We start from the raw sequence: 11,105 nt of genomic DNA, 5'->3' as shown, positions 1-11,105 counted from the left end.
AAAAAAAAAAAAAAAAAAACAGCCACTGTTGCCATTTTGGTGTAAGAACTTTCCAGAATTGTTTTTCCAGGTATAGGTTGAGATTTATTGTGGGTTTCTTCACACAGATGTATCAAACTACATACACATCTTTATATCCTATGGAAACTTAAAACTATAATGACTGTGTAACATTCTATCAAATGGACATATCACAGTTTAAATAACTACTCATTCCTTTATTAGTCAGCATTTTTGTTGTTTCCAATTTTTTGCTATCATAAAACACCTCTGTTCATTAAGACATTTTTTCTGGATTCAGGATGATTTTTCTAAGGAGAAAAGTCCCAGAAATAGAATTATTGGATCGAACAATGGATTTTTTCAGGCTCTTGACAATACATATTGCCAAATTGCTGTTCCAAAGGGTTGTACCAAAAAGTATGAGTGTGTCCATTTGACTAATCCTCCCTAGTAGTAGATATTACTTTTTTATATTCCTTTCCTACTTTGTGAGTTAAAAAAAAAGGTATCTCATTGTTTTCATTTACATTTCCTCAATACTAGTGACTGAACTTTCCCCATTTTTTAATTGTTCCTTTTGAGAGATGCTTTTTAAGGTTTCCATTCAAATGAACTTGCAATCCTAATATCAGGTCCTAGCAGAGGCCACAAGAAAATGAGATGGAGAGGCCAGAAAAAGGAGCCATTCTAAAACTTCTAGGAACTCTTTTACGACCTATGGTGTTGGTATTTTCAATCCAGATGCCATCAACATTTTTTAAAGATATGGAAAAACCAATCACTAAATTTGTATGGAAAGGAAAGAGACTTCGGATAAATAAAGCACTACTGAAGAAGAACAAAGTAGGAGGTCTCACACTCCCAGATCTCAAAACCTACTATACAGCCACACTAGTCAAAACAGCCTGGTATTGGTACAATGACAGGCACATAGACCAGTGGAACAGAATTGAGAACCCAGAAATAGATCCATCCACCTATAGTCAGCTGATCTTTGACAAGGGGCCGAAATCCATTAAACGGAGAAGAGATTGTCTGTTTAACTAATGGTGTTGGCAAAACTGGGTATCCATTTGCAGAAAAATGAAACTAGATCTGTACCTCACACCATACACAAAAACTAACTCCAGATGGATCAAACACTTAAATGTGAAACCTGAAACTATAAAGTTCTTCAAGGAAAAAATAGGGGCAAATTTAGGGGCCCTAATTTATGGCAGAAATAGACTGTGAAGCATAACCCTAAATACACAAACAAACAGCAGAAGAGAAACTAGATGAATGGGACCTTCTAAAAATTAAGCTTTTATGTGCTTTCAAAGACTTTTCCAAGAGTCAAAAGAGAACCTACCAACTGAGAAAAAAATATTCGACAACAATCTTTCTGACACTGGACTTATCTCTAAAATTTATAGAAAACCCTAATACCTCAACAACAAAGAGACAAACAATCCAATTAAAAAATGGGCAGAAGACATGAATAGACACTTCACCACAGAGGATATTCAGGAGGCCAGCAAATACATGAAGAAATGTTCACGATCATTGGCCATTAGAGAGATGCAAATCAAAACAACAGTGAGATGCCATCTTGCCCCAGCACTAATAGCAAAGTTCAACATGACAGAAAATAACAAATGTTGGCAACGATGTGGAGAGATTAGGACTCTCATACACTGCTGGTGGAACTGTCAAATGATACAACCACAATGGAAAGCAGTATGGTCATTCCTTAAAAAGTTGTAATTAGAAGTACCATTTGATCCAGCAATCCCATTACTAGGTATATATCCTAAAGAAGTGAGAGCCAGGACAAGAACAGATATATGCATACCCATGTTCATCTCAGTACTATGTACAATAGCAAAAAAAAAAATGGAAACAACCTAGGTGGCCCATCAACAGAAGAATGGATAACCAAACTATGGTGCACACACACAACGGAATACTATGCAACACTAAAGAATAATGTAGAATCTGTAAAACACCACATAACATAGATGAACTTGCAGGATATTATGCTGAGTGAAATAAGTCGATCACAGAAGGACAAATATTGTATTAGTTCATTATTGTAAAAAGGAAAGGTTTATATAAGAAAGGAAACTTTCTTTGTGGGTTACCAGGGATAGGAGGGGAGGGAACACTGCAAAAATAAAAATAAATAAAACAAATAAAAGACCCATGGTGTTGGTCTTTTCTTTCCTTCAGTCAATGACTAAAGATACCAAACATTATAGTTCTTTATCAGTTTCTCCCATCTGTACATGAGGCCTTCAGCCTTGGAAATTTCACTCACTCTTTCTCTGAACATGGCAGATGACCCCCCCACACACACACACACACCATATCAGGCATGGTGCTAGGCCCCAGTGAACACAAGGGCCCAGTCCTGCTCTAATGAAGTCCTAGTATAGTGGAGAAGACCTGGGGGTTTTCCAGAAGACTGTGGGATACACAGCAAGGGGACCTAACCAAGCCTTGAAGCCCTAAGCAGACGCTTAAACCAAAAGCTAAATATCTCTTATTTTTCCTTTCAACCATTTCTCACATGACATAATTTTCAGAGCCATCCTGGTCACTATCTTCTGGATATACTCAACTTTGTCAATGTTCATTAAGATGTGGCAACTACACTGAACACAATACTCCAGATGTGGTCTGATCAGCACACGTGCTTCTAATACAGCCTAAAATTGTTTTGCTTTAAAAAAAAAAATCCACACCACATTGTTGGCTCGTATTAAACTTGTGATCAACTAAATCCCCAAGAACTTTTTACATCAACTGCTGCCAAGTCACATCTCTCATATCCTGTACATACGCAATATTTTTAACCTAAATTCAGGACTTTACATCTATCACTGTTAAATTTCATCTTGTAGGTTTTGACCTAGAGTTCCTATCAGTTGAGATCATTTTAAATCTGGATTCTGTCATCCTATGTATGAAACCACGCCACCCAGCTGTGCGTTATCTGCAATGTGAAAAGCCTCTCTCTGTGATCAATTATGATCAACAATCTGCTCCTTTAGAGCAGGGTCATGAGTTCAACATCTTCATATTCCTCACAGTGCTTAGTAGGGTGCCTTTTACATAGTAGGTGCTTAGTATCTGGTAAATGAATGAACTGCTGGGCACAGCCAAAACAGTCCTATGGCCCTTCTCCAAAAACATCTTCCTCCAGGTTGACAATGAATCAGTTTTTCAACCAGCTGTGAATTTGTCTAATTACTAACCATGCAGTCAAATGTCATAATCTTATGCACAGGATATTACAAAAGGCCCAAATGTTTTTGCTAAAATCAAGATACTCTATATTTTTATGTGACATTCTGGTGGAGTTGTTCTGATCCAGTCATCTTGATGCAGTGATAGGAAAAAAAAAAAACTACTAGAGATGATTTAAGGAGCTCTGGTGGTATAGCGGTTAAGGCATTTGGCTTCTAACCAAAAGGTTGGTGGTTCAAACCCACGAGCCACTCCACAGAAGAAAGATGAGGCAGTCTGCTCCTGTAAAGACTTACAGCCTCAGAAACAGGTTGCTATGAGTCAGAATTGACTCGATGGCAGTGAGTTGGGTTTTCGTTTGAAGGATGGTTTATCACTTACCTCCTCAAATTTTACCCAGATTATGGGGGAATGTTCCTTTCTACTTCCTTCAATCTGATTACTTTTGAATATGCATTCTTTTCTTACCTTTAGATTCTTTACATTTCAGGGGTAAATGTTAAAAAAAAATACATTAAAAACTGAAGAAAATGCAAAAAGGTCTTATTTTTGTAATCTGGTATGTATTTTATTTTGTTAGGTTTTGAAAGAGGAGAAACTGCTAAAGAGCCTACCAGTCCTACTCCTTCAAACCATCATGTATTGAAGATTTACATTTTAAAAATAACAAATGCATCTTACTTTATCATAGCATTTTACATGGAATACCAATGAGAAACCTGACATTGACTCAAGGATTCCCAGCAAAGCCTGGAACTGGTATTATGGGATCATATTGTGGCTCAAATATCTTTCCCCACTTCATTCCTGTCTCTCAAAAGTTTGGGATCAGATATTTTAAGAAACAGACTATTCCAGAAATAAACAATTTGCAGAGAATGAACAGATACTGTGCCCAGAATGATTAATGGCCTTTCAAAGATGAACAAGTGTGGGAAACACATGACTCCTGGTGATGTGTGTGGTTTGCCTGCCAGATGGTGCCTGGCCCCCTATTCCATCTCTCATCCCTTCTTTGAGCTTTGCCCCATCCATGATGCCCATTCCATCCTTGACCCCTACCTCCCATCTCATCCCTGATCTCCACCCTTTAGGCTGAGGGATGAGGTGAAGCTGAAGGGTGGGGTGAGGTTGTCTGTTTTGCACATAACTTGTTAATAATAATAATAAGAAGAAGCTAAACATTTATTAGTTTGTTTTGTGGACTGTTTCAGAAGTACTTGCATGTCAAATTGGTCTCACCAGAAAGTTCCCAGCATCAAAAGAGCTGATTAAAACAAGCACATCAACATGTCATATAGCCCCTGTACGACAGAATGGAAGGATTATCTAGGAATTGGGAGACTTGGATACTAGTTCCAACTTCTACTAATTGCCTGGAAGAGCTTGAGAAATTCTTTCTTAATCTGAGCCTGTCTTCTCTGCAAATGAAGTTTAAACTAAATGATCTTCTTAGTTCCTCCTCAAACTCTATCATCCTTAGACTAACGAGTACTGTTCTCTGTTTTATTTGTGATTATCTTGCCTTCAAGCATTTCTGGGACAAGGACCATGTCTCACACTTCCACAGAAGATATCACACAATCTGAGCATCTAGTAACCATTACACAAGGTTTAAAATTGAATTGATTTTGCATTTATGAGCTCAACTGGCTGCCATCAGGCTTCTATTCAATTATTTTACTCTAAGGAGCGTAAAACGTAACACATAACCTGACCTGCTGGCCAGATGCTAACAAGCATCAAGCCAAGCCCCTCACTTGTAGGGCATAAGTACTGCAAGGGGATTCCAAGAGACTACTGAGCCCCGAAATGACTCTGATGCAGGATTCACCAGGACACACCACTCCTGGATGGAGTCATGCTTCCAAGTCACCTTCTTTTCAACTCCAACCCTCCCCACTGCCCTTCAGCCACTTGGTGTATGCTAAGTCAAAGGTGAAAATCTCTCTCTGTATTACATAGTCCAGGAAGAGGGAAAAGTGAGATAAAATTCGTATTTCATAATAAAGCTTTCCTTAAAAGTTAAGCATTTCAATAGGGTTGGGTTTTCTTTCATTGATTTTACCCTTATCAAACTTTTATTTATGCTAACCACCAAGGGGGGTAACCATTTTTTAAATCTCAGAACTTTTTAAATCTTCATTTTAATAAAGTAATAAATTCATTCTACAAATGTTAATTTAGCCCCAAGCAAATGCTAGGTAGGCACTGTGCCAGCTGCTGGCAAATTATATATGTATGTAGTACATACAGGGCAAATTTACACATATGTTCAACTAGATAAAGATTAAATCCTAGAAAATACCTGAGCCTTTTATCTTCTTTCCATGACAGTGATTAAACACTCTGCTTCTCAGATTAGGAAAAATAAAAATAAAAAGGGGTATGTTCTAATTTCCTTACTAAGAAGACAATTCATGAAAGACTATGCTGACTCAATTTCTCTTTCAACTCTATCCCGCTGCCCTGGTCAAGCCTAAGTCGACAGCAGTATCACTGCAATTGCAGCCACCAATACCTTACTCACAGGAGAAGTGGGAATAACAAACAGACAACCAAAATTTCTCAATGGGTCTGTATTTTCTTTTAGCCTGACTTCACAATGAACCATATATAACTGAACTTTTGACCTTCTGTGCTGCTCCCATGGAAAATGATGGCAGCGATGGCAGATTTCTGCTTTTAAAAAATGAAGTGGTCACAGAGATGCGAGCAGAGTGAAAACAGCCCAAGTAAAGTATTTGGTTTGGCATGTGGAGAATTCTCAATGAGATGTTGTTGCCTGGTGACTCTCGTCGGTTTCAAAAGGACATGGCATTTCTCCATTCTCTGATTCTTCACATCAAGTTTTAAATTTTGTAGCATGAAACAAATAGGCCACACAGAAAAGAGTGTTCTGGACTATACAGTATAGAGAGGAAAGCCTTTCCTAATAATCTGTGGAAGTGGTTTGAAAACTCATTGTTTTACCACATTGCTATGTCCAGATCAGCTGTGAATATGTGTTTTGCATCAGCTGTTACTAATATGAAACTATCACCATATGCAAGTAAAAAGTTATTCCTATACTATAGGGATAGCATTGCTAAATCACTCACATTCCTATAGGCTTTCTCATACCAGAGAGAAGAAGGGGGTGGGATTACTGCTGGAGCCCTGGGAACTGAGCAGCCCCTAGGGTAGGCGTGCCCATGGAAAGGGCCTGCTTAGAAAGAGCAGCTCCTGAGGGCTGAAGGAAGTACAGCTAGTGCTGAGAATTATGCTTAATCCTGAGCAGCCCAGAGCCTGAAGTGTGTGAAAGTCATCAGACCCAGGTCTCATACAGATTTCGCTCATCTGTAGGAGAGCTTGAACTTTAATGCTCAGGATTTGGGGGGCTGCAGTGAGTCGGGCTTGGGAGATTTGGAAGGGGTTGGTTTTATGGGGAAAGGAGGTGCTATTCCAAAGCAGTTACCTAGTCGATTTTCAACCCGCAAGTGATATAACAGAAGGTGGGAGAATGACATTGCCTTAAAGTGAAAAGGAGAACTAGTTTGGAGCCAGAGAAGAAGGAATTCTCTTTTGGACCTGCTGAGTTTCAGTTGATGGTAGGATATGGAAATGGAAAAACACAAACACATGTAACTTATTTGAGCCTGTTTCCTCTTACGTAAAATGGTCCTAATACTATTTACTTTGAAGAGTGTTGTAAGGATTAGAGATGATGTATATACAGTCCCTAGCACAATGCCTAGCTCATAAAAGACAATGTTAATTATTATTAACTCACTCCCATCGGGTTGATTCCAACTCATAGCAACCCTGTAGGATAGAGTAGAATTGGCCCATAGGGTTTCCAAGGCTGTAAATCCTTATGGAAGCAGACAGCCGTATCTTTCTCATGCAGAGCAGCTGGTGGGTTCAAACTGCTGACATTTGGGTTAGCGGCTGAGCCCTTAAACAGGGCATCACTAGGGCTCTTTCTAATTATTATGAAACCAAACCAAACCAAACCAAACTCACTGCCGTCAAGTTGATTATGACTCATAACAACCCCCACAGGATTTCCAAGGCCATAAATCTTTACAAAAGCAGACTGCCTCATCTTTCTCCCACAGAGCAGCTGGTGGGTTCAAATTTCTGACCTTTGGTTACACTTAACCACTACCCAACCAGAGCTCCTTATTGTTATTATTATTATTGTTGTTGTTGTTGTTATGTGCCGTCGAGTCAGCCCCGACTCATAGCGACCCCTCCTTGGGTTTCCGAGGCAGTTATCACTACGGAAGTAGGATTGCCCAACCTTCCTTCCGAGTCATTACGCAGTAAGAAATGCAGGACTGGGGCATAGGTAAGAACTGAAGAGTTCATTACATTGAGGTAGCCGTTGAAGCCAGGAGTACAGGGAGAACCACTAGAGACAACCCTTTAGAGAACAGTCAAATTTGGATGGAGGAGCCAGAGGAAGACAATTCTCTATCAAAAATGAGGGAAGGAATGATCACAGAGACAGGAGAAAAGGTAGGTACGCATGGCATCACAAGCCAAGGGAAGAGAAACATTCAAACGGGAGAAAGGCGAAGAAAGACAATGAAACCCCAACCCAAACCACTGCCATCAATTCATTCTGACTCACAGTGACCGTTTTTAGGACAGAGTAGAACTGTCACTGTCCCATGGGGTTTCCAAGGCTATGTTCACAGAAGCAAAATGCTTCAGCTTTCTCCTGCAGCAGCTGATGAGTTTGCACCGTGGACCTTTTGGCTAGCAGCCAAATGCTTTAACCACTGTACCACCAGAGCCCTTTGAAGAAAGACAAACCAAACGAAACTCACTGCCATCAAGTCAATTCTGACTCATTGAGACCCCCCCATTGGGTTTCCAAGGCTGTAAATGTTCACGGAAGCAGACTGCTTCATCTTTCTTCCGGGGAGCAACTGGTAGGTTTGAACTACCAACCTTTTGGTTAGCAGCCAAATGCCTCAACAACTAAACCATCAGAGCTCCTTAAAAAAAGGACAAGCCCCTATGAATTCAGTTTGTTGGTAACCTGCAGGGGTGCAATTTTAGTTAGAGAGATAGTGGCAGAAGACAGATTACAAAGTGAGCGAGTGGTTAAGAAATAGAGCCCACAGATGTAAACCGCTCACTTGAGAACAAAAAGTCACTAATATCCCAATTGAACAGCTGGACCCAGTCCAGACACACAAGAACAGACTTTGTCCATAACTTAAATGTGGGGTTTTAATACGGAATTTCTGATGGCTGCAGGTATAGAGGGGCCTCCCAAGGGAAAAACACATTCCTCCTACAAAGAAATATGGCTTTCATAAGCTCAACAAAGAGAGGCCCACCTCGGTTGATTCTTAAATCTCCGTGGCTTCAAGACAATGCCACTCAATTCTAGGGACTGAAGAGAAGAACAAAAAGGAAAAACATAAGAACATACAAAGATTGGTGGATAGCCTGCTCTCTTTGGTGGCCCCCCTACAGAGCTTTTGTTCTCAAAATTCTCAGACTCTCCAAGTGAGTAAATAAATAACGTCCAAAAAAAGCAGAGTGGTTTTCTGAAAAAGCTGGTAGAGCCCACAAAGCTGATTAGGGCTTGTTTGTCTGAAAGGTTCAAATGCAAGGCATTTCAACTGGTCAGGAATGTTTGAGGGCTATTACGATGTGACAGGATCCACTAGGGTAAACATGTCCTGCCTCCGGCTTCCTGAAGCCTCTAATCCCTATAACAAGCAAGGTCTTAAATAGAGAAATAATAATACTAGCTACCATTTATTGAGCAAGCGTGGACCGTGTGCCCCTTACATGCATTGTCTCGTTTAATCCCCACAATAGCACTAAACCAAACCAAAACCAAACCCATCACCATCCAGTCAATGCTGACTCATAGCGACCCTATAGCACTAGGAGGTTAGATATTATTAACCCCAGGGACCCAGAGCCCTTTTGAGCTAACCCCTAGCACCAAAAGACCTCCCAGGTTTCACCAGCAGAAAATGCCCCATACCTCCACCATGGCCCTCAGTTTGTAATTCCATGTCCCAGTACTGCTCAACTGCTTGGTTTTCAACCAATTAAGAAAAAAGAAAAATAAATAATCCTCCCTCTGTTTTGACCCCACTCTATTCTATCTCACAAAGGCTTTAGAAATAAACAGACCCAAGTTCAAATCCTACTTTGCACCATCAAATCTGTGTGGTCTTGGGCTGATGGCTTACTCAAACTGACAATAATGGTACTTTTCTCACAGTGCTGCTGTGAAGACTGAAATAATGGTACAGCGCCCAAAACACAGTAAACAATCACAAACGTTACTTTTAAAATTTGAGCATTAAATGATGGTTTGATGTTTTTTTTCCCCTCACTCAATTTTTATAGAAAAAATACGTTGCTGTAAATATTTTGAAAAATAAAGAAAACTAGAAAAAGAAATAAAAATTACCTGTTTTCCCACCATCTAAAAACGAACCAGTTATTCAAGCATAAGTGTGTATGTGTTTGTTTACTTTTTTAACAAAACTGGAATTCTATGGTATATATTGCTTTATATCCTGTTCTTCAAGAAATTTTATCATAATATGGTATTTTCATGTGATGAAATATTCTTTGAACATACTGTTTTTAACCATTTTATAATATTCCATTGCATGGATGTACCATAATTGATTTAACAGGAACAAAATTGATTTAACAGAAACAGTACCTTTTAACTAAAGTCTTAGCACCTCAACCCAGAGGATTCTTTCCATGAGAATTCCAGGGATTAAAAAGTTTTCCATCTTCCCTAAGTTATACTTCAGGTTTGGCAACCATGTTCCTAGCTGCCTCTGTAAGGGGCTTTTGGCTTTAGTGCTACCTGTCAATGGCCAAGCAGAAGCTTTGAAAGTTACAACTTTTGGGCCACATCCTAGAAAACCACTAACTTGAAAAAGAAGTATGTAACATTATATACATTTAACCATAGCTACCTGCAGTGCAGTACATTACTTAATATGTCCCTTCTAGCCATAGTCTTTGTGACTCCCACACAATGATTGTCTGGGACTATGTATGTAAGGTATTTGTAGCCCACCAAGGGGACTGGACAGCTTGTTGCCAATACAAATAAGGTATACGGAAACTGTGATATTATGTGTCAACTTGGCTAGGCCATGATTTTCAGTGGTCTGGCAGTCACGTAATGATGTAGTCATTCTCCATTTTGTGGTCTGATGTAATTGTCCTCCATTTTGTGATGTGTTGTAAATCCTAGCCTCTACGCTTGTAGTTATTTGGGAGTGAGTTGCCCATCATGTTAATAAGGCAGGATTAGGGTAGGATGTTATCTTGAGTCACCCTTACTAGAGGGTATGACTCAAGTTACCACCCTTATCCTAGTCACCACTCTTACCACCCTTGCTCAAGTAAGGGGAGTTTCCTTAAGGATATGGTCTGTATCCAATATATATGAATGTTCTGGGGCAAAGTTCTCTCTCTTGCTTTTGCTCTGGATCTAGCATCTGGCTCATCATCATCTGACCTCTGGTTATTGAGCCAGCGGCCTGTTGTCTGACCTGCCAATCTGGATTCGGCAGCCACTACAACCCCATTAGTCAGAAGAAGCCTCCAGCCTGATGCCTGAGCCCACAGATTTGGGACTTACATGATGGTTTGTAAGTTCTGGGAGACATTACAGTGAATTAAGGAACCCAAAGATGGAGGGAGAATACCAAGGGGAGAAGGAATACTTGATGTATGAGATGATGGAGTGGTACAGTAGTTTAGAAAAGCTGGACATTTGGAACATCTTTTTTTTTTTATTTTATTTTGATTTGGGGGAAGATTTACAGAGTAAATTCACTTTTCATACAGCACTTCACATATACTTTGTCTCATGTCAT

At 39.7% G+C, this 11,105-nt stretch overlaps 1 protein-coding gene across 1 annotated transcript in view; it reads right to left on the bottom strand.

The window, feature by feature from the left end:
* GPC3 (glypican 3) overlaps positions 1–11,105 on the bottom strand; it is a 612,880-nt gene that overhangs the window by 522,341 nt on the left and 79,434 nt on the right. The window lies entirely within an intron of this gene.

Source organism: Orycteropus afer, unplaced genomic scaffold (assembly GCF_000298275.1).
Source record: "Orycteropus afer afer isolate SDZICR_OR568_19922 unplaced genomic scaffold, OryAfe1.0 scaffold00287, whole genome shotgun sequence".
Lineage (NCBI taxonomy): Eukaryota > Metazoa > Chordata > Mammalia > Tubulidentata > Orycteropodidae > Orycteropus > Orycteropus afer.
Note: the sequence above shows the minus strand (reverse complement) of the source record. Positions and strands in the feature narration are given on the sequence as shown.